The following is a 27,519-nucleotide window of genomic DNA, read 5'->3' on the forward strand; positions in this document are numbered from 1 at the left end:
TGCTTATGTCACACCAAACTGACTCAACAGTGCAATGTCCATCTATATCAACTGGATGCACTTCTTTTGATTTTATGTTTTTCTTAATTAACAGCATAACACCTCCTCCCTTTCTGTCCTGTCTATCCTTTCTGTACACATTGTACTCCCCAAATTCCAGTTCTGCATTCCTTATATCTTTGTGACACCACGTCTCTGCTATCCCAACAATATCCGCCTTTGATGTCTTGACCAACACTTCAAATTCATCAAATTTATTTACTATACTTCTAGCATTGGTATACATGCAAGCATACATGCTCCTATGCCTATTCCTTGTTACCCTAACACATCCCATATACCCAACTATTCCAGGATGACTGCCATCCGTCCCTGAAACCCCCAACACCCCTCGCTCCAGGTCGCTTCTTATTCTAATAGAAGTTGTGCAAGAATCACCTTCACCTGTGCCAGTGGCTGCTGTTAATCTATTAGTCCTTGTATCCCCCCAAGCTAGCAGTTTTCTGACCCACCTAACACTGCCTCGATAGCATCAGCAAATATTCTTGCACCCTTTCTATTTAAGTGTATCCCATCCCTGTAGAAGCAGTCCCTTCTGTTAACAAGTACAGACCAGGTTGAAAAAAATTGTATCCCTTGAGCCTTGCACAATCTTTCCAGGGCCAAATTGATCGACAAGGCTCTCATCATATACTCCCTTTTATCGTGTCTGGGCAGAATTGCAGACACTTTCAAATTCAATCCTAATTCCCGGCTTTTTTTCAACAGTGACCTGTACTCGTTAAGTAATTCTGCCGGTCTCCTACTCTTAATATCATTAGTGCCAACGTGTACAACTGTATCACCTTTTGTGCCCTTAAAAGATGATATCCGCTCTACAACGTCATCAACCTTTGCCCCTGGCAGACATACCCTGGTCCTGTTCCACCTATCTTTTTTACAAAGCATGTTCCCCGTTTCCCTGACAATAAAGTCACCAACAACTACTAGTTCCTGTAGGACCAGCGCATTCTGCCTTGCGTGATGACCAAGTGCAAGTTCTGGCGGTGATGTGGGCAGCTGAGAGCTTGATGGGCCCTCAATTTAGATCCTTTGAGGGCATCCACCCTGTCCTTCAAGCTCTCATATAGGCTCATAACAACGCTGAGTTGTTGCCTGATTTCCTTACACTCCTTACATCGCGCGCGCGCACACACACACAAAGACATTCCCCATGGCAATATCATGTCCCGTTCCAGAGAGTTCGGCAAACATTTCACAAGTTGCACATTTTTTTAGGCTGTTATGCGTTGGAGAATCGCCCCCTTCAGTTTTCCCCCGAGTCACAGCACTCCTGCCACTTTGTGCCCGTTGCTTTGATGCTCTAGTTTGGGGCATGCTAATTTAAATTAATAAGATCAATAAATTAAATGTCAATACTACGCTATCTAATAGAAACAATGAAGCGTATTACTGTTTCAATAATTATACGTTAGAGCTACCTAGTTACCTCAATTAAAAATTTGAATTCCCTACCACTATATGCAAAAACAATGGCTGCAAGATTCAAAAAAAAAATAACGGTTTTACGTATATTAAGTAGTAATCCACAAAAACTCTTTATCTAAATTAAAATAAAAATAACCAGCGTAACTATAATTATAAGATTATGTATTAAGTACAATATAAAATAATTATGTAAATAAAAAGCAAATACTTATCGCTTTTTCGGAGCCTGTAACTCACAGCTGTAATTTTTAAAGAGAGTCAGCGCCATGTCTTCTTCCTTTTCTTTCTGCTTTCCCTGCCCTCCCATCTCCCTAACTAAACCTATTTCCCTTTCAGTTGAAAACTCTGAGCTTCCAGGCTTGCATGATTGAAAGTGGACCTCTGGTTGAAAATGGACCCTGGCACGCCTCCTTGTGGCCAAGGTTGGGAGTCAGGGGACCTGGTATCCCCCGCCCGCGAAGTCGCCAGGTGCTGGCACTCAACACAACACACATACTTACCCACCTACATACATACACTTGCCAGCCTTGGCCTTTAGCCATTTAAGAAGCTACAGCGGTATATAGAAGAAACCCTGGAGACTGCAATTAAACAAATACACCTTGACCTTGTGTGTAAGTGACGTGAGCCCTTCTGTTTCTTGACCAGGCAGTTAGTTACATTTCGGTGAGTACCTTTCTTTTTTTATTACAACTTGTCACTACACACTCACACCTTATGGCCATGGAGTTTAATTCAAACAATTAACAATATCTTATGACGGGACCATGGTATTTTTCCAGATAATATAGTTTTACGTCAATTTTGGGGTCCGTTTAAGATAAATATCACTGTATTATTATTAAATTTCTTAATATAATACATAATTTTCGTAAAGAATTTCTAAACAATTTGAATACCTTTGTTGCATATTTATGTTAACAATAGGGTTGCTAAATGTTCCATTTAAAAGGGGTTGTCCCATAACTCATGTTCTATTTTAATGTGCCATATTGTACTTGTTAAGACACTGAAATATTCTATATTTTTACTTATGTGATTAAAAACATAATCTTCTTTTTAATATAGTCATTTTAGTTTCTTATAGGCAGTAATTTCATAACTTGTATGGACGTTTACAATTGCATAGCTTATTGTTAGGTAGAATAATGATTATGATATTTCCAGATTAATTTCTATATATATTGTTTTTTTTCTTTTAAATCTACATTATTATATTAAATATTATAGTTTTTTTATTAATTATTTTTTTGGTAGCGCCAACAATGGAGTTTTCAAGCAGTCAGAAGGGCACCATGTTTTGACTTATTTGGGTTTTGAATATCTGTCTTTTCGCACTATAAATGGAGTGCTGACTTGGTTATTGTTGTTATTTGGTTTTTAGGAGCATTAGAGTGCTGACTTAGAGATGCAGGCAGAGTCGCTCTATAAAGTAGTGTCATTCAATTATGAAGACAAAAGATGGCAACATAGTACAACAACCAACCGAACACTGTCATGATTCCTGTCCTCAAAAAGCAGAAGCCAACATTGCCAGAAGCAAAATGAGGCAATACATGAGAGTAGTTAGTTCTACTCCTCACAATGTGATGGGGAATGAGTAGTCATAGTTGAGTAATGACGTACTAGCCCATGTGCCCAAACAATCATTGCTTACGAGAAATCTTTTCAATCACAGAAAAGACGGTCATTTGCCTAATCCAACAACAATAAATTTTGACATTCCTGAGAAGTACCGTCAACTGATACTTCATGATTCAGGTGTGGATGATCCAGACAGAATTCTGGTTTTAGGTGATAAAGAACTCTTGGTTGAATTGAACAGAGAATTAATCTATGGAGATGCACCTTTGATATAGTTCCAAACATGTTTTACCAACTGCATACGTGGCATGCCAAGTTGGGTAACTCATATCCACCATGTATTTACATTTTGTTACAGAAAAATAACTTGAATACTTATAATAGAATGTTTGAAATCATGAAGCTGTTGATTCCAAATCTGGTGCCTCAAAAGGTTTTAGTGGATTTTGAGAAGGCTTGCACGAATGCAGTGAGGACTGCCTTTCCACACACTGAGGTCAAAGGGTGATACTTCCATCTGTGTCAGAGTTTCATCAGGAAACTCAGCAATGTTGGCTTGAAGACTGAATTTAAAACTGATATAAACATAAAACTCAAGCTGAAGTCTCTTGCTACATTAAACTTTGTCCCAGTCCATGATGTGAGGAGTGTCTTTGATGAGCTTGCTGCCACATTTCCAGACAAAGGTAGTTATAATGAGGTGCTCACATACTTGTTTTCCACATACATTGAGGGTGCAGCAGGTAGAGATCCCCAGTTTCCAATAAGAATATGGAATCATCATGATGCAGCTCTTGAACGGTCGCCTAAAAATACAAACTGCTGTTAGGGATTTCACAATGCAGCACTTAATTACCCATTCCACTACAATCATCCCAGTGTGTGGCTTTTGTTTGATGGACTGAAGAGGGACCTTCAGATTCCTCAAACACACTGCAGAGTTTTTCACCCATGGCAATGTTTCCAAGAATTACTTTCCGACGCCAGTTTTGCAGCTTGGATACAAATGCCTGAAGATTGTCTTGAAATTGGATAATGTGTGTTTCCTTTCCCTGAAGTTTCAGGTTCAGCTGGTCTAAAATGTCTGCTAAGTAAGCAACTCTTTTCTTCCAAGCTTCATCATTAAAGTAAGCCACAAGGTCATGTTTCCCTTGCATTTCCAGGAACTTGATTTCATCTTTCAACTCAAAGACTCTATTGACAACATTTCCTTTCGATAACCAGCGTACAACAGTGTAGAAAAGAAGAACCTCATGATCAGAATTCATGTCTTTACAGAGTTCTTTAAACAGATGGGTGTTGAGGGCTGCAGATTTTAGGTAATTCACAATTTTGATCAGAGAATCAAGTATCTCTTGCAGAAGAGCTGGAAGAGTCTGACTGGCAAGAGCATATCGGTGAATCATGCAGTGAATGCCCTACCTCTTGCAGACAAGCTGGAAGAGTATTACTGGCAAGTCAACTAAAGATGGTTGACTATTGGGGAACTAAGTTCGCGCCAATTTGCATTAGACGGCCCATCGCAGACATTATTGAATTACATCATTGCAAACATGGCAGCGTCAGCAAAACATATGGGGGGATCTTCAACTGCGTTAAGAGAGCAACTCACCTTTATTCGACGGTCCGTATTCGACAGTCTGTTATTCACACATCGAGATACTGATTAAAAATTAATTCTGATATTGAATTTTGCATCATAGTGAATATTTTTTCAGTTTACTATTTGTAACAGAATTTTATTCTAACGATAACACAGCATTTGTATATTTCATTTTTAGGGAGTGAATAAAGGTTTGCCGTGGCGCAAATTTGAAAAAAATAATTAAATATATAATTAAAATAATATAAAATGTTTAATATGTATGAACATGGTGGGCTTTTAATATTTTTTAAGTATCCGCTGTGGTGGACCTTAAGTCACTTCCTTTCATTTATCAAAAATCAGTGTTACAATCACTAGTAGAATATTGTAGTGTAGCCATATGCCATATTGGAATAAATAAGTGTTGAAAACCTTCTTGGTGAAATTTCCTATAAAAATAATTGCCACTAAAAATAACCATGGTGACACCCCAGAAAACACTTTGCGACCACCAAGGGGTACGCAACCCACAAGTTGGGAACCCTATTAGAATGAGCAGAAGCCTGAAAAACAAGATGCATGGTATTTCAGAGACTGCTGGGAGCCATTGCGGTACAAGTAAACACATGGGTTGTGTTAGGGTAGCTAAGAATAGAAACAGGTGCAGGTATACTTGCATGTACACCAATGCTAGGAGTTTAGTAAATAAATTTGATGAATTTGAGGTATTGCTCAAAACATCGAAGGCAGATATTGTTGGGATATCAGAGACGTGGTGTCACACAGATATAAGGGATGCAGAACTGCAATTTGGGGAGTACAACGTCTACAGAAAGGATAGACAGGATAGGAAGGGGGGAGGGGTTATGCTATTAGTTAAGAAACACATAAAAACCAAGGAAGTGAAGCCAGTCGACATCGCTGGACAGTGCAGTGTGGAGTCAGTTTGGTGTGACATAAACATTGGGAGATCAAAATTGAGAGTAGGAGTGTGCTATAGGCCTAATGACTCTGATGAGTATAATAAGGAACTGTACAGGGAAATAGAGTGGGCCAGTAAATCAGAGTGTCTTATAATGGGAGATTTTAATTTCCCAGATATTGACTGGAATTTGGGGGCTGGTTACTCACACACTAGCAGGGCTTTTGTGGATTTATTGGATGATTGTTTTCTACCTCAGCATGTTCGGGAGGCAACTAGAGGGAGTAATACTCTTGATTTGATTATCAGCAGTGATTCTTCATGCATTAAGAATCTGCAGATAAATGAACCACTAGGTGGCAGTGATCACAGTGTGCTGAAGTGGGATTTACTCAAAGAAGTAACTACCATTAGGGGTAAAGGGAAGGGTTATTGCTTCCGTAAAGGCGACTACGATGGACTGAGACAGTATTTAAATTCTATACAGTGGGACCAACTGATGATGTTACCAACAGCAAATTCAAAATGGGAAGCATTCAAAGAACTTATCTTGGAAGCCACTAGGCTTTACATACCAACTAAGAAATATTGTTCAAGGTTTAGGCCAAAATGGATGTCAGATGAACTAATGAGGCATATGGCAGAGAAGAAAAATGCATGGGATACTTACAAATTAACACATGACACAGAAGCCTATGATAGATACAAGTTGATATGCAACCAAGTTACAAAGGAGGTTAGGCAGGCGAAGGCAGATTACGAGAAATCCTTGGCAAGGGATGCAAAGAAAAACAGCAGAGTTCTTTACTTATGTAAACTCTAGAAGGAAGGGGATGAATCAGATTGATCCACTTGATATTGATGGGTCAAGTGTTGATGATCCTGCTCAGGTAGCTAACAAACTAAATGAATATTTTGCATCTACATTCACACATGAGGAGTTATTCAGCGAGGGGAATGCCAGAGGTGTATTCAACTCTAGCAGTAAGCTACAGAATCTTGTAATAACTGAGAGTAAAGTGGAGGAGAAACTGTCGAAGATAAACACAAGAAAGGCACCCGGGGTGGATGGGATCTATCCAGTTATATTAAAGGAGGCAGCAAAGGAAGTAAGCAAACCCTTAGCCATAATTATGAGAGCTTCCTTGGACTCAGGGGAGGTACCCATAGACTGGAAATGTGCAAATGTGACCCCAATTCACAAAGGAGGATCAAAGGCTGACACAAGTAATTATAGACCTGTGAGCTTAACTTCTGTTCCAGGAAAATTAATGGAGGCACTGGTTAAAGAAGCACTGCAGAATCATTTAGACAATACTTCAGTTATAGCTCAGACACAGCATGGTTTTGTTAAGGGGAAGTCTTGCCTGACCAACTTGATTAGATACTATGATGCAGTCACAAAAGAACTGGATGCAGGGAATAACTTTGATATTATATACTTGGATCTTAGAAAGGCTTTTGATACTGTTGCACATGGAAGACTGCTACACAAATTGGAGCAGTGTGACATTGGAGGCAAATTGCTGCTATGGATAAAGGGGTGGTTGAGGGGGAGAAGACAGAGAGTGGTAATCAAATGACACTGCTCATCGTGGACTGATGTTATTAGTGGAGTCCCTCAGGGCTCAGTGTTGGGTCCATTATTGTTTTCTGTATTTATAAATGATATTGATGATGGTATATCGGGCTTAATGTCCAAGTTTGCAGACGATACAAAGGTTGGCAGGGTTGTCAAGGACACTACTGACACTATGCTGCTGCAACAGGATCTGGAAAGGTTGAGCAGATGGGCTGAGAGGTGGCAAATGAAGTTTAACATTGACAAATGTAAAGTACTACACATGGGAAACAGCAACCCCAGAGCAACGTATCAACTCTGTGGTACTACACTGACAGTGGTAGAGAATGAAAGGGACTTGGGGGTGGTTGTGCAGGCAGATATGAAGTTCTCTGAGCAGTGCAGACGGGCTGCAAGAGTAGCTCATGGAGTATTATCAATGATATACAGGAATTTTTCCAGCAGGGATAAGGAGGTGATTATTCCATTGTATAAGGCGATGGTCAGGCCACACCTAGAGTACTGTATACAGGTCTGGAGGCCTCATTTTAAGAAGGATGTAGAGCTGCTGGAACGAGTTCAGAGAAGGGCAACAAGATTAGTGAATGGAACAAAGGGGTGCTCTTACGAAGAAAGGCTTAAGTTTTGCAAATTACAGTGTCTGGAGACTAGGCACCAGCGAGGTGATCTGATAGAGGTGTATAAAGCCTTGAATGGTTTAAGCATGCTCAATGCTGATGGGATTCTTCCTCTAGCTCAGAAAAATCACCTGAGAGGGCAAAAATTCAAATTGAGGAAAGACAGATGTAGGATAGACGTGCGGAAATTTGCCTTTAGCCAGCGGGTGGTTGGTTGGTGGAACAGACTTCCATCTCTTGTGGTGGAGGTTGATAGCCTAAATAAGTTTAAGGCTCAGCTGGACAGGTATTTTGAACGAACAGAGGGGTGAAGTGGAAGTGGGTTTTTTTTTTTTTTTTTTTTTGGCTGATGCTGCATAAGCTTGCTTTCTTGCATCAAATGCCTCTACTAATGCTAATGCTAAAAACCCAGGGTACAGAAGTAGAAATAATATATATAAATTCAACATTTTGAAAAATGAAATTATTTTTGTAAACTAAAAATAATGTGAGTATTCTTCCATGTGAGCATTTATTTTTATAAATAAAATAAAAAGCTTTAGTTGCAACGAAACCAGAGCACTCAGACTTATTCTGAGATAAATACAAAAATACAAAAATAAAAGTTATATTAAAATACATTGTATAGAAGTAGAAATAAAATATATAAATTTAACATTTTGTTGCGTTTTGAAATATGAAGTAATTTGTTTTTTGTAAACTAAAAATAATGTGAGCATTCTTCCGTGTGAGCAATTTTCCATGTGGGTATTTTTCATGTGAGCATTTATGACAGTGGGGTTTTTTCTGTGCAGAATTTTTCGTATGGGCTTTCTTCATATGCACATTTATTTGGTCAACGGAACACAAGTAGCAGTCCTTAATATGATCCTGAGGTTCCCTCCAGACCATGGAATTGTAAATGTTTTGGCTTTCTTTTTACCAAATTTGCAGAATTGTAAGGCCTCCATACATGTATGGAACACTGTATAGGGATCAAACTTTTATCTTGGTCACCTAATTTAATTCAAAAATATACACCATATACATTTTTTACAAATAATGTTGCATATCGTCTTTGTTTCATCATAGTTACCACAAATATAGCAAAATATATTTGGATTGTTCCAACAACTATGAATTGTTAAAAACAAAATGCTAGTTAGCACTGTAAAACAACTGAACACAGAGAAGAAACACTTCACAGTTTTATATTTCTACATGACTTACAGGTATTGACATGTCGAAACACATCTGGGCATGTCTATACCTGTCAGTCACAAGGAGTACTAAAGGTCATACAATATATGTAGAATATGCAGCTGAAAAATAATTCTTATTGTTTGCAGAAAAGCTGTACATGATAGGTAAAAATAACAGTTTGGATTTCTTGAATTAGCACTAAAAGTAAACCCCAAAACAATAAATTTTGGAAAAATCTATGGAGATTAGTGTCTGCGATTATGCCCAGACACGATATGGGGGAGTATATGATGAGAGCCTTATCGATCAATTCAGCCCTGGAGAAATTGTGCAAGGCTCAAGGGGTAGGATTTTTCTCAACCTGGCCTGTGCTTGTTAACAGGAAAGATTGCTTCTACAGGGATGGGATACACTTACATAGAAAGGGTGCAAGAATATTTGCTGATGCTATCGAGGCAGATTTAGGTGGATCGGAAAACTGCTAGCTTGGGGGGATACACGGACTAATAGATTAACAGTAGCCATGGGCAGAGGTGAAAGTGGTTCTTGCACTGCTTCTATTGAAATGCAATTGAGCAGCTGCCTGGAAAGCAAGGCAATGGGGATTTCCAGGACTGCTGGGAGTCATAGTGGAACAAGTAAATACATGGGCTGTGTTAGGGTAACTAAGAGTAGAAACAGGTGCAAGTATACTTGTGTGCACACCAATGCTAGGAGTATAGTTAATAAATTTGATGAGCTTGAAGTGCTAGTCAAGACGTCAAAGGCAGTTCTGTTGGGATATCAGAGACATGGTGTCACACAGACACAAGCAGTGCAGAACTGGAATTTGGGGAGTACAATGTGTATACAGGGTGTCTAAGAAATATTGTTACAAACGTTTAGGGGAGGTAAGTAACATCTAAAGGAATGTGAATCGCATAGGAACTGCATAGGGAAACGTCACGGGAAAGTAGTAGCAGAGGCACAAGAAGCAGAAATGACACAAGACAGTAATTAGTGGGAAACATTTATTTGACATAATATTAACAATGGAGTATGAGATGGATGCATTTCATGATGTTACAACAGATGCTCGAAGGTTCCACCATGAGACGCAATGCATGCATCACACCAATGCAGCATGGACTGGCAGCCACGGTTGAACCCACCTGGAGTTTCTTTGACTTTAGCAGCAGCTCAGATGAACCTTGCCAAAAGATCCATTTCCGTCTCCACAGGCGATTCATACACGATAGATTTGAGGGCCTCCCACAGAAAGAAATCAAGGCTCGATAAATCAGGTGAGTGTGGGGGCCAGGCAATGGGGCCGTATTCTTTAGTATTAGTAATGGCCGCATGGTGCAAGAAAGTTTATGGCTTATGCTGCACCAGCAAAAAAAAAAAAAAAAAACGAATAAAACAATGATTATAAAAAAAAATAAATAATAATAATTAATAAAAGAAAAGGAAATTAAACCTATCAACCTATGTGCTTCCCTCACCGGAAGGTACTATCCAGATGACCTTTGAATTTCCCCAAACTGTCAGCCTCTACCACCCATGCAGGCAACTTATTCCAGTAATTTATAACTCGCTGGCAAAAATAAAACTTAATGCAGTCCAATCTAAACATTTCCCCAGTAACTTGAATTTATGTCCCCTAGTTCTAGCCTCATTTATAATCTTAAAAATTTCGTCCTCATTCATTTTACTGATGCCTCTCAGAGCCTTAAACACCTCAATCACATCTCCTCTAAGGTGTGTGACATAAAAAATATTAACAATGGAGTACAAGATGGATGCATTTCATGATGTTACAACAGATGCTCGAAGGATCCACCATGAGACGCAATGCATGCGCGACACCGACGCAGCATGGATTGGTGGACACGGTCGACACACCTGGAGTTTCTTTGACACACAGTAGCAGCAGCACAGATGAGTCTCGCCACGAGATCCATTTCTGTCTCCACAGGCAATTCACACACGATTTGATTTCTTTCTGAAGGCCCCCCCACAGAAAGAAATCAAGGCTCGATAAATCAGGTGAGCGTGGGGGGCCAGGCAACGGGTCCACCACGGCCAATCCATCGATGCCCAAAACGCCTGTTCAAATGGTCACGAACACACCTTCCATAATGGGCCAGTGCCCCAGTCATGTTGAAACCAAATGTTGCGTCTCACATTTGCTGAAACATCGTCAAGTAACCCTGGTAGAACTTGTTCAAGAAAGATCCGATATTTAGCACCATTCTTGTGCGATGATAACAGGTATAGGCCGACTAAGCAGTCACCGACGATACCTGCCCAACATTTATTGTGAAGCGATGTTGTGCCGCATGGGGGCGCACACCGTGTGGGCCCTCTGCTAATCCATATACTAGGTACATGTCTGCCAGCTCACAGTTCGTATATCGATGCATGCTCTTCGTGCGACGACTACTGCTTGAATGAGTAAACTAGAAATTTTCCCTCTCGCAAACTGATGAACAGCACTGTATACCAACTTACGGTTATGTTTCCGGTTATGGATTCCTATTTGATTCACATTCCTTTAGATGTTATCTACCTCCCCTAAACGTTTGTACCAATATTTTGAGACACCCTGTAGAAAGGATAGACAGGACAGGAAGGGAAGAGGGATTATGCTGTTAGTTAAAAAACACAAAATCTAAGGAAGTGCATCCAATTGATGTTGGTGGACAATGCCATGTTGAGTCCGTTTGGTGTGACATAAGCACTGGGAAAGGAAAAATGAGTGTAGGTGTGTGTTATAGGCCTAATGAATCCAATGAATATAATGAGCATTTGTGCAGAGAAATAGAGTGGGCCAGTAAATCAGAGTTTCTTATAATAGGAGATTGTAATTTCGCAGAGACTGACTGGAATTTGTGGACTTGTCATTCACACACTAACAAGGCTTTTGTGGATGATTGTTTTCAACATCAGCATTTTCGAGTGACAACCAGGGAGAGTAACACTCTTGATATGATTATCAGCAGTGATTCTTCATGCGTCAAGAATCTGCAGATAACGGAACCACTAGGTGGCAGTGATCACAGTGTGCTGAAGTGGGATTTACTCAAAGAGGTAACTACCATTAGGGAAAATGGAATGGTTTTTGCTTTCATAAAGGTGACTACGGCGGTCTGAGACATTATTTAAATTCTATACAGTGCGACCATCTGATGATGTGACTGACAGCAAATTCAAAATGGGAAGCATTCAAAGAAATATTGTTCAAGATTTAGGCCTAAATGGATGTCAGATGAACTAATGAGACATGTGGCAGAGAAGAAAAATGCATGGGATACATATAAATTAACAGGTGAAAAAGAAACCTATAATAGATATAAGCTGGTCTATAATCAAGTAACAATGGAGATTAGGCAGGCAAAGGCAGATTACAAGAAATCTTTGGCAAAGGATGCAAAGAAACTACTGCTCATCTCAGATGCCCAAATTATTCACTGTATGATTCCTTTCGCCTCAAAGGTGGTACTTGTGCATTTTTCCGATCTAATATTCCCTGTCAGAAACTTGGCAATTTGGAATCTCCTCTCTTTGATCTTCTCTGGCTTAAAATCTCTCTACCTCATTGTGTCAAATTCATCTGTTGTCTCTACCATTCTCCCAACTCCACTAATCACTTGGAGCTCTTTGCCTTCCTCTCTTTGCAACTTGACTTTCTCCACTCCAACTTTCCTAACAGTGAGGTAATTTTCCTTGGTGATTTTAATGTTCACAACTCTAGTTTGCTTCATTTTCTAGTCACACCGACCCAGCTGGTCGAGATGCTGAGGCTTTTGCAATTACTAATGACCTTGCACAGATTGTTCATTTACCTACAAGAATACCGGACAATCCTAATCATACAGCCAACACACTTGATCTTTTTCTCACAAACAACCCTTCTAAGTACACGGTCGAAGTGAGAGGTCCTTTAGGCACTTCAGATCACAACTTGGTGATTGTCTCTTCTCCAATAGAGCCTCTATCTCATGGCTATTCCCAACCTCTTGTTGTTTGGCATTACAAGAATGCAAAATGGGATGACTTGTGAGACTTCTTTTCTACTTTTCCTTGGTCGGATTACTGTTTCAAAACTTCTGATGTCAACGTTTGCTCAGATCGTGTCAGTGAAATTATTCTTGCAGGAATGGAATCCTTTATTCCACACTCCACTTTAAAATCTCGTCCTTTATCTAAACCTTGGTTTTCCAATAAATGTGCTAAGGCTGTTCAAGAGAAGAATGTTGCATATCGTAATTGGCTTGTTTCTAATTCTTCAGTTTCATTTTCTGCCTACACCAAAGCTCGCAACAATTGTAAAGCAGTTATTAATCAGTCCTAACTAGAGTCTGAACAGGCTAAGAGTAGAAAACTTGCTTCTTGCCCTAATGGTAGACGAGCATTCTGATCTCTTGCCAAAGCTATTGGCCGCAACTTTTGTCCATCTCTGCTCCCACCTCTGTCCAAACCAGATGGTTCTGTTGTCACTTCAGCCAAGGATAAAACTGACCTGCTACATCCCATTTTTCTTCCAACTCATGTATTAATGATCTTGGTAAAACACCTCCCACCATTCCCAACACGCTCCATTCAATGCCTCCTGTGGTCTTCCGTCAAAAGGATGTCAGAAGGATTTTGACGAATCTTGATAAGAAAGCTCCAGGTCCCGATGGTATTTCTCCACTTGTTCTCAAAATCTGTGCTCCTGAACTCACTCCTATTCTTTGCGGTTTTTTTTTCACTTTCTTATTCCAAAGGTGTTTTTCCTTCTGCTTGAAAATTTGCTCATATCCAGCCAGTTCCTAAAAAGGGTGACAAATCCCTCCCATCCAATTATCGTCCCATTGCAATTACTTCTACTCTTTCTAAAGTAATGGAGAAATCAATTAACCGCAAATTCTTAAACTACCTAGAAACCTTCCGTCTGATCAACGATCACCAGTATGGGTTCCGTCAGTGTCGATCCACTGGAGATATTCTGGCTTATGTTACCCATTTATGGACTAATCAATGGTAAGGTTCAGTGAAACACAAGTAGTTGCTCTTGACATCTCAAAGGCTTTTGATCGTGTTTGGCATAAAGGTCTTCTAAACAAGCTTCCATCTTATGGTTTGTCAACTGTTTTTAGTAATTGGTTATCCAGTTTTCTCTCTGATCACTCACTGAGGGTGATGGTAGATGCCTCTCTGTCTTCTAACTTCTCCACTAATGCCGGTGTCCCCCAAGGTTCAGTTCTTTCCCCCACTCTTTTCCTCTTGTATATCAATGAACCTTCTTCCATTGACTGGAAATCCTATCCATAGTTTTGCCGATGATAGAACATTGCATTCAACTTTCCATTTTGAGAAACCTTGTCCTGCTCAATCAGCTTTGACTTCTCGAAAATCTGCTACCAATTCCTTACATGCCGATCTTCAGGTAATTCTCCAGTGGGGAAAAGACAACTTAGTTGATTTCAACCCTTCTAAAACTCAGTCTTGTCTTATATCTCGCAAAAAGGATTCTTCTGCTCCTATGCTTATCTTTAGTGACACTCCGATTTCTAGGAAAAATGATATATCTCTTTTGGGGATTACCCTGACTTCTAATCTCTCTTGGCATAAGCACATTACAAATATTGCTTCCTCTGCATCTAAAAAACTTGGTTTTCTCTTTCGCTGTCAGCATTACTTTTCTTCCAAACAGCTGCTCACTCTGTATAAATCACAAATCCGCCCTGCCATGGAATATTGTTCCCACATCTGGTGATGTGCCCCCAAAACCTCTCTCAGGCTTCTTGATTCCATTCAGAAGAGGGCAGTTAGGTTAATTAATGATTCATCTCTAACAGAGTCTCTCCACTCGCTTTCTCATAGACGCACTGTTTCTGCTGCATGCCTCTTCTACAGATACTTCCATGGGCACTGTTCTTCTGAATTGGCTTCTATAATTCCCGCTCTCTCTTTCAAAACAGTCCGAACACGTGCCGCCACCAGCCAACATCCATTTACTGTCCAACTTCAAGCTCACAGAACCAACTTTTCATCTTTCTGGAACAACCTTCCTTCATATGTATTTCCTGAAAATTACAGTCTACAGAAGTTCAAGTCCAATGTCAACAAATATCTTCTTTCATCTTCTCAACCTCCAACCCAAGCACAGTACTAAGTACTATAGGTTCCAATACCTCTTGTGTTTGGGGTTTACATAAAAAAAAAAAAAAAAAGCTGGCCAGAGAATTAGATCTGCATGCTACAGCCACTGATACGGGAAGTGGAGATCCAAATGGCCTCAAAAATCTATGTGGAAGTGCATTATCTTGATGGGAGAAATCCCAGGTGCCGTTTGACAAGACATACCTTATGTCTTGATACACAAGGCTGGTGATTGTTCTTTCTGTAAAGAACAGGCTGTATCCCTTTCTGCAACTTGCATCTCAATGCATATTAACTTTGGGACTGTCTCAGATGTGTTTCTAAACCAGGTTAGGTTTTTCACTTACGCACACTTTCAACCACGTGAACTCAACTTACCTGTGACATGGAATGTGTAGTCATAGCCAAACACAAAATATTTAAGCAGCTTTTCATCTTCTACCATCTTTAGTAAACATATCCATACAGAAATTCTGACATCTGATCTTGCTCTCAGTCATAATAGCTTATAGCATCTGCAATTTGTGAGTTTTAGTTGCAACTGCTTATCCAACTCTCCATACCGTTTCTTTATGGTACATCAAATTCTATGCTGGCCTGATACATTGTTTTTTGTGGACTGTGAAAAAATACAACCCCTCCTCGCTTCCTCAACAGTTTTCTAACTTAAGGTAGACTTGCTGGTCTTCTTACCATGGGTCGGAGAACATCCAGTAACTATGAAAAGCCAAATGCCAATCACAGATGAAATGTGTGCTCAATAGTTTCGACAAACCCAGTAAGAAATTTTCAATTAACTTGCATCGTTTCTTCTAATAAAAAAAAATGAGTGAATTTCTGTTTACACTATAGTACTGCAAGTGCGAACTTTGGCAATCAATAACAAATAAGCATGAAAACTCCAAATTTTATCACTGTCAGCCAAATTTTATCACTGTCCAAATTTTAAACTGTCAAAATTAGTTTCATCTGTAAATTTTTACAGATGAAACTAATTTTGCCTTACCGCGTGTGTGTGTGTGTGTGTGTGTGTGTGTGTGTGTGTGTGTGTGTGTGTGTGTGTGTGTGTATACAGAGTGTTTTGATTAAAAGAGGTCTATCTCACTTACTTTTAGATTTAGCCTATTTGCAATCAGGACTTTTTTTTTTGTATCATATTTAATGTAAAAATTGAACCAAATATTACCACTTAGATTTCACAGTTTTTAAATCTAAAGTGTGCCTAATCAACTGTTTTTTTTTGTTAATGAGAAAGTTTCTTCCCATCTTTGGTGGCCTAAAAATGTCATCAATGTACTTGTGAAATTAACATAAACACTGATTTTATTTGAAAAAAAAAAAAAAAGAAAAAAAGACAAATGCAGTGATTGTTAACTATGAGACAACTGCTTTTGTATGGCTAAATGCACATACTGAAGTCATACAATAGTGCTTCCCCCCTCCAGTCTTAAAACAGTTTATCTTTCTAGACATTAAAAAGTTTTCCTCCTAGTGATATTTATTCAACCTTGAGAATGCTGTGTGGTGGGAGTTGGGATAGCCAATGGGAGAAGAGGATGCGGGTCACATAGTACAACCGGGTGGGGCAATTACATCACTAAAAATGCACAGGTAAATAATTACATAAGTCATTTCCTAATTAGATATCGTTCAGAGCATTTTGGCAGGTGTCTGTCATCCGTGATGTTTGATTTGCTAACATAGTAATTAACACAAGGAAAAAGGAAGACACTTCCCAGAAAACGTTTGAGTCTACAACAATCTTTATGCCTTCGCGTCTTTTAATGCCAAAAACACAGACTTTCAAGGTGGCGGTGGCCCTTATACGATGCGAATACGAGGAGGTGCCATGGTGAAAAGAATGATGAATTTAAAATGTCCGTTAGAGATGTTCTACAATTCAGCCAAATCTACATGTTTGATGACGGAGAAGCGTTGATGGAACGAAGTGGGCACAGCGAGCAGAGCCCCCTAGTATTCATTAATTTCAGAAGTACACCAATGACATTTGACATTTTTTGACTAAACCACAGATGGGGAACAACCTATCAATTGAGAAAATAAGCAGTTCTTTAGGCAAAATTTAAATTTATAAATTTTAAAATCTAAATAGTATCATAGTCCAATTGTAACATCAGATTCATAAAGTTCAGCCCAAATATGGCAAAAAAGGTCACGACAATAAATAGCAGGCTAAATCTAAAAATTAACAAGATAGAGACCCTGTTGCCGTATTACTGAAAAACTCCATATGTACATTCTCACTCACTCCCTCTTTTTTTCTCTCTATCTCTCTTATATTTATTAGAAAGTTTTTCTAAAATTTTTCCTAAGAAGAATTATAGAGAAAATATTCAACCTAGAAAATTTCCTTTAAATAAATCTTTAATGTTTTTTTTTTTTTTTTTTAAACTGATGATCAGAGACTAATTTCATAACAGCATCACATTGCAAATTGCAGAAATATATTTGAAAGTACAAATGTTATTGATAAAATTTTAAATTTTATTGTAAGCATAAAATGCTGCTCCTGTGGGGTTGGGTATGATTACACCAGGTAATAATAGTCATTTCAAGCCAGCCCTTACATAAACAACACAATATTCTTTTAATCCTCACTTGCACAACTTCGTTTTGGATTTCAGGGAATGACTTAAAATATTTCCTAATTTTATATAAGGTATAATAAAATAAATTGTAGTGCAAAAACAAAAGCTTCTCAAATCAATCTTAATATCATGTTTATATTTTTTCTTTATTAATTTATGTGTCCAATTAAAAGTTGAAAATACTTAACTCTGTTGGTATAACAGTTAAGCATGTTTCATTTTTAACAATCTTGATCTCAGTTGGTATTCAATTTTAGCTGTACCCTAGCTAAGACTGAATACTTGTGAACTAAAATTTTATGAAGATGTTTACTTTTATAAAGCTTTTGGTATGGCAATACACATGTTTTTAAGGATTCCTCCTGTGGTGTTGTGGAATCAATCTAAGGTAGAACCAAGCTCAAGCAGTTGACAGGAAAAAATACCTAAGCATAACTGCATAGTCTGACATACAGTTATCGAAACAGCAATGACAGTCTGCTAAGATCAGCTCATGGGGTACCGTCAATGATATACATGAACTTTGCTACCAGTGACAAAAAAGAGTGCTTAGCTCATTGTATAAAGTAACGATTAGGTCACATCAGAAATATTGCATATAGGTTTGGAAACCTCACTTTAGGAAGAAGAACAACAATAATTGGGAACAAGAAAAGATATTTTTACCATGGAAGGCTACAGATCTGTAAATTTCAACTGTATCTACATTGTGACCTAATTGGAGTGTATATAGCTTCCCTTAAAACAAACGGCAAAATAAATTAAGTAGAAACTGGCTCCCATACTGCTTGTTCATATGCACATGGAAACATATGCAAGACATACTATCAGCCTTCATTTTACAAAAAACCACTTATTGTTTGGCGTATAATTGGGCTATTCATATTTCTTTTTAATGAATGCTCTTCTGTATCTAACAATATTTGCTAACTAATATCCTTTAAAATGTATTGTTAATTACTCTAATCACCCACTGTTTATAAAAATTTTTAAACTTTTCTAGGAGTGTATACAGCATAATTTACTGGCAATCTCTCAAAAATTTTGTGTCAGTACTACTACATGCAAATCCACCTTCTCAGTTTTAATTAGAATAAACTGTTCACAAAAACTGTTGGTCAGAAATGAAACTAAAAGGAAAATGTGGACAGATGTCATACCTCCAAATTCTATACTGCTTATACTGATGTTTGGATCAATCTTCCTAAAACTGCGTAAAAAAGGCACAACCTTGTTCTGACAAGCCAAATTATTTTCACCCTTGATGTTAGTGTATCATCAATACATTTTAGCAATTTAATTTTACTTACATTTAAGTAGAAACATACAAAAACAGTAAATATGGGCATTCTTTTATAAAAATTATTATCACAGAAATAGTCACTATTTTGAAATGTAATTTTTGCATTTTTTTATTACTGTACCTATTAACTCTAGTCCAATTTGTTTGTTTATTATTACTTTGACAATAATCACGATTATATTTTTATAATATTTTATGATTAAATTAATAATGTTTCGTAAAAACAGTAGAAATCTGACTTTTAAAAATGTCTTCCCTGAAATTTGTATCTAGCTGTATCCTTCAGTGCTCACAGCATCTCAGATGATACATGTAAGGGAACACAGATTTAGACTGAAAAACGACAGTTGCAGAACAGATGTACAGAAAACACCCCTGGGGACTCACATCTGGTGAGTATGGGCTTAGCACACCCAGGGTCCTGAGCTGGATATCACCATTCTTCTCTTTCTTAGTGATTCCTTTCTACTTCTGACTCTCTCTCTCTCTCTCAGGGTAACTTGGGAATTTTTTTTTTTTTTTTTTTTTTGGTGGTGCAGCATAAGCCTCAAGCTTCCTTGCACCATATGGCTAATAATAATAATAATTTGCAGCCAGAGTAACTGCCTGTATGAATAAAATACGAAGTGGACAGTTTGAATAAATTTAAAGCCTTGGGCAAATTATTAGAAGGAATGGGCAAATAAAGTATAAGTTTTAATTCCTTGCATGATTTGCTAATACTTAACAATAAATAAAAATGAAACGAAATGCAAATATCAGAATCAGCTGTGGTAGCTACATGTTAGTTCTTTTGCCTAAACATAGCTTTCATTCTGAGTGGATCCAACTGAAAAATCTCAATAAGCAGTCAGCAACTAATTTCAATCTGTTCACACGATAAAATATGCACATACACGAAAATCAATAACACAAATTAGAATACTGGCTTGATGCACATTTTTAAAAGTTTACAAACAAACCAAAAACTTTTGAGAAAAATATATTTATGTTTTTCGTTAACACTCCTTAAAAAATGGGCATTTCAATTGTATACTTCCTTTTATTAAAAAAAAACATAATGCTCTGACCACAATTTCTCACGAAAAGGACACACGTTTTACACTACAATGCACACGGAGTGCGGCATTAAATTAAACAACGTACACTTGTGTATTCTTGATAAAAAAGAGTGAACATAAAAATAAAAAAATAATAATACATTATAAAATGTTTCCCTTTCTATACCATCACAGTTGTAAGTTAACAATTAGTCTAAAAAAGAAACAAAAAAGGGGGCAAAATTTTTGCCTTACCTATTTCTTCCTTAGGAAATATCTGCAGTCTTGCGGTGCTTGTCAATTTGAACGAGCTACATCTTTCTACATAGTTTCACATCCTTATCCAAACTGATGGTTAAAGGGATAACACAAATATGTATTTGCTTTCTTCTAAAAATCAGCTTCATGATTCATTTAACCATTTTGTTTAAATTTAACAATTAATGGAAGCACTAGTTACAAATGTGCACCGTTTCGTTTGGCTTGCACTAAAAACCATTGCAACGATAAATGCTGCTCACGCACCTCATAATGAGAAAATGCATAATGGTGTTGTTAACATTTTTATTCCTTATCATATAATTTTCACTTAATGTATCCATTTTCATGCCATAAATAAGATAAACTATTAGATTTCCCTCCCAATTGCACATCCAACCAACGAGAATAATATGGCGAACTGTACTATCCCGCACCCAAGTTGTTTCTACAATTTATGAGTACTAGCGATGGAAATTTCATTTAAATTCATAAATTGTGTGAGGACAGCACAAGTTGATTTGCAGTGGGCGCATGTCAGACAATGAAGCTCAACCAAAGATCAACAAATTGTCTCATTGATTTTGCTTATTTTTATATTATTTCCGTTTATTTATGCTGTTTTGTTGCATTTAAAAATTGTCTTATATCAGTCAACAATACCCTATTTAAGCAATAACCAATTCCCCACCTACGCGGTGGTTTCCCGAATAACGAAATGAAAAACACCACTGCTCTCACTCACAGAGTGACACAGTGTGGAAAAGGTGCGAGTTCGGTTCGATTCCCGTCGCTTGTCAAAATTTACAGATACAAAGTTTCCCGTCAGAACCGGAGGAGCTCTTGTGATGTTTTTTCCCACAATTGCCGAAATAATTAGTATCGGGCGAGGATAACATAGTTTTTTTTTGTTTTTTTTAAATTATAAATAAATTTTTTGTTTATACTCCGGCATGACAACCAAGTCAGTAGAGTTTACAATAAATCGTCAATACAAATATTTATCGTATTTAGTAGTCACGGGCTTAAACCGCAGCCCACTCGAGGAACGCGTGCTATGCACTCTCGCTCCTGACCACTGGGCTACTCCAATTATCTTGGAAACTTGTGTTTTCGTCCCGCAAAACAGTTAGCACATCCATGGAGACAGATCTCATTTTTTTAAAAATCTTTTTTATATATTCTGATTAAACCCAAGGTGGCTACTGGAGTTTATATCTTCAATATAGCTGTTTTCGGTGGCCAATATACTACAGTCAGTGCCGGTGCCAGGCTATTTCGCGCCCTAGGCAAGGCACCTCCCCACCAAAAAAAAAAAAAAATTGTCAACCAAAAAAAATTGCACACCCCAAAAAAATTACCAACTTCAATTTTCAAAAACAAGATGACTTGTAAAGAAAATGAAAAGCACAAAACTAGAAACTGCTAAATTTATTTTCAACTGCAGGAATAAGTAACAGAACAATCTTTGATTATCTTTCTACAAAATAAAACGTTTTAGCACACAAATCATTTTAAATAATCTTGTGAATTGTGATGTTAAAATTTAAGTCTTTTAAATGTTTCAATTTCAGGCACATCAAAATCTCGTTTTGCAAATTTTGTCACCAATTCCTTCAGATCAAGTGGGCATGTTTAATTGATATTGATGCCAAGCCAACTAGTCTTTTTTGCAACATTATTGAGCATATGTAAGTTTTTATATTTGAGCTTTGAGAAACTGCATTCACCACTTGCCACTAACGCTAAAGTGTGAGAGGCATCCTTGCAACAGAAACATTGGGCACATCATCCAAGAGTTTTTGTTGTAGTATGAAGAGAAGTACTCCTTGTGGTGGCATAGACTTTGGAAATCTTCGAGCTATTGCTATAAGTTCATAGCACATATCTTCAGCATCAATATCTTTATTTTCATTGTGCATCAATGATTTTTCCAAATTCTTCAGGTCTTAAGTACAATTTTAGTAGATTTTTTTGTTGATAATATATACACTGAGTAATCACTGAATTATGACATTCTACCTGATACTTCGTAGGTTTTCCTTTTGCCCTCAGTACAGCAGCTATCAGATGTGGCATTGATTAAACAAGATGTCGGAAGCATTCGGGAGGTATGGCCAACCAAGCTGTGTGTAATACGGCTAGCAATGCAGGTATGGTGGTGATTGGTGTATCCAGACGCCTGATATGGCTTTCCATAGTGTCCCACAAGTGCTACATGGGAATGATGCCTGTGGGGTTCGGAGGCTAATCGATATGATGCAAATCAGAGCTGTGTTCCGCAAACCATTTCCCCACATCAAATGCCCGATGGCTCGGCGTATTGTCATCTTGGAAGGCATCATCGCCATGCCGGGAAAAGCGTAACAAAGCAGAGTGTACACAGTCAGCAAGCAGTTGTCGATAGCAGAAAAAGTGACACCTCAACAAGATTTCTGAATATACACCTCAATCAGAATTCTTTTTCTAGTAGTAGTAGCAGTAGTAGTAGTAGTAGTAGAGGCATGTGATGCAAGAAAGCAAGTGTATGATCTTATGCAGCATCAGCCAAAAAAAAAAAACACACCATTCCTTCCAAATGCCGGTCCAGTTCCTCCTTAAGTTTATTCAACCTATCAACTTCCACGACGGCAGATAGAAGTTTGTTCCAGCAATTAAACACCCGCTGGCTAAAGGCAAATTTCCGCTACATCTATCCTTTCTTAATTTGAATTTATGCCCGCTTAGGTTCATAATCTGAACAAGTAGAAGGATACCATCAGAATTCAGCGTGCTCAACCCATTCAAGGCCTTATACACCTCAATCGGATCACCGCGCAGGTGCCTAGTCTCCAGCCACTGTAATTTGCAGAACTTAAGCCTCTCTTGATAAGAGGATCCTTTCATTCCCCTCACCAATCTTGTTGCCCTTCTCTGTACACGCTCAAGCAAATCTACATCCTTCCTAAAATGAGGCCTCCAGACCTGTACGCAGTACTCAAGACGTGGCCTGACCATTGCTTTATACAGAGGGACAATCACCTTCTTTTCCCTGCTAACAAACTTCATATATATAATTGACAAAACCCCACGAACTGCCCTCGCAGCCTGTCTGCTTTGCTCAGAAAAATTCATATCTGACTACACAATTACTCTCAGGTCTTTTTCATTTTCTACCGCTTATAATGTAGTACCACACAGTTGGTACTTTTCTTTCGGGTTACTTCTACCCATATTCAGTACTTTGCATTTGTCAAGGTAAAATTTCAGTTGCCACTTCTTAGCCCATCTGCCCAAATTATCTAGATCCTGTTGCAGTAACACACTGCCATTACTGACATTAACAACCCTGCCAACCTTTGTATCATCTGCAAACTTCGACATTAAGGCTGATATAGCTTCATCAATATCATTGATCAATATACAAAACAAGAGTGGACCCAAAACCAAACACTGTGGGACTCCACTAATAACATTAGTCCACGAAGAGCAGCACCCATTGATTACCACCCTCTGTCTTCTCCCACTTAACCATTCTTTTATCCATTGTAGAAACTTACCCTTAATACCATTCTGCTCCAATTTGTACAATAGTTTTCCATGCGCAACAGTGTCAAAAGCTTTCCTGAAATCTAACTACATATGATATCAAAATTATCTTTTGCATCCAGTTCCTTTGTACCCACATAATAATATCCTATCAAATTTGCCAGAAAAGAATTCCCTTAACAAACCCATGCTCTGTCTGAATTATTGCTGCAGTCTTGTCTAGATGATCCTGCAATGCATCTTTAACCAGTGACTCCATTATTTTACCGGGAACAGAAGTTAAACTAACTGGTCTGTAATTACTCGTGTCCCCCTTCGATCTACCTTTGTGAATTGGGGATACATTTGCACATCTCCAGTCCGTGGGAATCTCCCTTGAGTCCAAGGACGCTCTCATAATTATGGCTAAGGGTTTTCTTAGTTGCTTTGCCGCCTCCTTTAATATAACTGGATAGATCCCATCCACCCCAGGTGCCTTTCTTATGTTTAACTTCAACAATTTCTCCTCCACTTTTGCTTTCAGTTATTTCAAATTCATTAAGTATCCTGCTACACATTTGATTACCTTCTGCCATTTTCAAACCTTAATAATTGCTCATGTGTGAATGTAGATGCAAAATACTCATTCAGTTTGTTTGCTCTCTGAGCAGGATCATCAACAGTCGAACCATCGATGTGAAGTGGACCAATTGGATTCATCCCCTTCCTTTTAGAGTTTATATTGGTAAAGAAATCCTTGCTGTTTTTCTTAGCATCTTTTGCCAAGGATTTCTCGTAATCTGCCTTCGCCTGCCTAACCTCCTTTGTGACCTGCTTACAGACTAGCTTATATCTGCCATAGGCTTCTGAGTCCCTTGATAATTTATGTGCATCCCATGCATTTTTCTTCTCTGTTACGAGTCTCATTAGTTCATTTGATAACCATTTAAGCCTAAACCTTGAACAATATTTCTTAATCGGTATGAAACTTTTAGTAGCATCCACCATTAATTCCTTGAGTGCTTCCCACTTAGAATTTCCTATTGGTAACATCATCAGTAGATCCCACTGTACAGAATTTAAAAACTGTCTGAGACCAATGCACTCATATTTACGGCAGCAAAAACCCTTTCCTTTACCCCTGATTGTCATTAAATCTTTACCTCAATCCCACATCAGTACACTGTGATCACTGCCACCTAGTGGTTCCTTTATCTGCATATTCCTAATACACGAATGATCACTGCTGATAACCAGATCAAGAGTATTACTTTCTCTGGTTGCCTCTCGAACATGCTGCTGCAGAAAACAATCATCCAATAAATCCACAAAAGTCTGACTAGTGTGTGAGTGCCCAATCTACAAGTTCCAGTCAATATCTGGGATGTTAAAATCCCCCATTATAAGACATTCCGATTTACTAGCCCACTCTATTTCTATGTACAGTTGTTCATTGTACTCATTCGAGTCATTAGGCCTATAACACACTCCTACTCTTATTTTTGCTTTCGCAGTGCTTATGTCACACCAACCTGACTCAACAATGCACTGTTCATCTATATCAACTGAGTGCACTTTTGATTTTATGTTTTTCTTAATTAACAGCATAACACCTCCTCCCTTTCTATCCTTTCTGTACACATTGTACTCCCCAAATTCCAGTTCTGGATTCCTTATTTCTGTGTGACACCAGGTCTCTGCTCTTCCAACAATATCCACCTTTGATGGCTTGACCAACACTTCAGGTTGATCAAATTTATTTACTATACTTCCAGCATTGGTATACATGCAAGCATACATGCTCCTATTCCTATTCCTAGTCACCCTAATACATCCCATATACCCTTATTTCACGATGACTGCCATCCGTCCCTAAAACCCCAAACACCCCTAGCTTCAGGTCGCTACTTATTCTAATAGAAGTTGTGCAAGAATCACCTTCACCTGTGGCTGCGGCTATTGTTAAGCTATTAATCCTTGAATCCCAACAAGCTAGCAGTTTTCCGACCCAACGAACACTGCCTCGACAGTATCAGCAAATATTCTTGCACCCTTTCTATTTAAGTGTGTCCCCTCCCTATAGAAGCAGTCTCTCCTGTTAACAAGTACAGACTAGGCTTAAAAAATTCTATCCCTTGAGCCTAGCACAGGCTTTCCAGTGCCGAATTGATCGACAAGGCTCTCATCATATATTCCCTTCTAACGTGTCTGGGCAGAATTGCAGACACTTTCAAATTCAATCCTATTCCTGGCTTTTTTTCAACAGTGACCTGTACTTGTTAAGGAATTCTGCCGATCTCCTACTTTTAATATCATTAGTGCCAACGTGTCCAACTATATCACCTTTTGTTCCCTTAAAAGATGATATCGGCTCTACAAAGTCATCAACCTTTGCCCTTGGCAGCATACCCTGGTCCTGTTCCACCTATCTTTTTTACAAAGCATGTTCACCGTTTCCCTGATAATAGAGTCACCAACAACTACTACTTCCTGTGGGACCAGGGCATTCTGCCTTGGGGGTTGCGGCTGTGTTGCGTGATGACGAAGTGCAAGCTCTGGCTTTGATGTGGGCAGCTGAGAGCTTGATGGGCCCCTCCATTTAGATACACCCTGTGGATCTAAATGGATCAAACATCCACTCTGTCCTTCAAGCTCTTTTATAGGCCCATAACAGCGCTGAGTTTCGCCTGATTTTCTTACACTCCTTACATCGCGCACACACAAAGACATCCGCCATGGAAATATCATGTTCCGTTACAGAGAGTTCGCAAACATTTCACAAGCTGCACATTTTTTTAGGCTGTGATGCGTTGGAGAATCGTCCGCCCCCCTCCATTCTCTCTGAGCCCCAGCACTCCTACCACTTTGTGCCCGTTGCTTTGCAACTCTAGTTTGGAGCATGATATTTTCCAAACTGTGTTCCACGGTACACAGTTTGGGAAATGCTGGTGTAGAGTAACACTCCATACAGCTGTTTTAACCAATAATACTATCACGAAATCTGATCTGAGATAAATAAACAGTAAGCATTGTCATAAAAATCCACTTTTAAAGGTGGAGCTTCGAAGTGAAAAGGCATACAGAGGAAAAATAAAATTAAATGAGCTCTGTTTAACGGTTGACATCGAAATGAGCTTGGCTTTTTTTAAACAGTGCTAAATGATTCGATAGATAATTTCAATCAAATTCAATAAGGTAAGATTAATTTTTAACGAATTGAGGCTTGGAACAAGACAGTGTCTATTCGGTAAAAAAAAGTCTACTGCGTAAAGTACTTAGTTTGTAGTAGTAGTAGTAGTGGCATGTGTTGCAAAAAAGCAAGTGTATGAGCTTATGCAGCATCAGCCAAAAAAAAAAAAAAAAAAAATCCACACTCTTCCCTCCAAATGCCTGTTCAGTTCCTCCTTAAATTTATTCAACCTATCAACTTCCACAACGAGAGATGGAAGTTTGATCCAGCAATTAACGACCCGCTGGCTAAAGGTAAATTTCCGCACATGAATTCTACATCTGTGTTTTCTTCATTTCAATTTATGTCCCCTTAGGTTCATAATCTGAACAAGTGGAAGGATCCCATCAGAATTCAGCGGGCTCAACCCATTCAAGGCCTTATACACCTCAATCAGATCAACGCGCAGGTGTCTAGTCTCCATCCACTGCAATTTGCAGTACTTTAGCCTCTCTTGGTAAGAGGATCCCTTCATTCCCTTCAC

At 38.5% G+C, this 27,519-nt stretch overlaps 1 protein-coding gene across 1 annotated transcript in view; it reads right to left on the reverse strand.

Annotated features, from left to right (window-relative positions):
- LOC150091458 (actin-binding protein WASF3-like) overlaps positions 1-20,591 on the reverse strand; it is a 192,130-nt gene extending 171,539 nt beyond the window's left edge. Inside the window, exon 1 of the mRNA XM_090368477.1 lies at positions 20,297-20,591. The gene's annotated coding sequence lies outside the window, so the exon portion shown is untranslated. The remainder of the gene's footprint in view (positions 1-20,296) is intronic.
- Positions 20,592-27,519: the final 6,928 nt, after the last annotated feature.

The sequence above is a fragment of the Mastigoproctus giganteus genome, chromosome 1 (genome assembly GCF_048544385.1).
Source record: "Mastigoproctus giganteus isolate SK-2022 chromosome 1, ASM4854438v1, whole genome shotgun sequence".
Taxonomy (NCBI): domain Eukaryota; kingdom Metazoa; phylum Arthropoda; class Arachnida; order Uropygi; family Thelyphonidae; genus Mastigoproctus; species Mastigoproctus giganteus.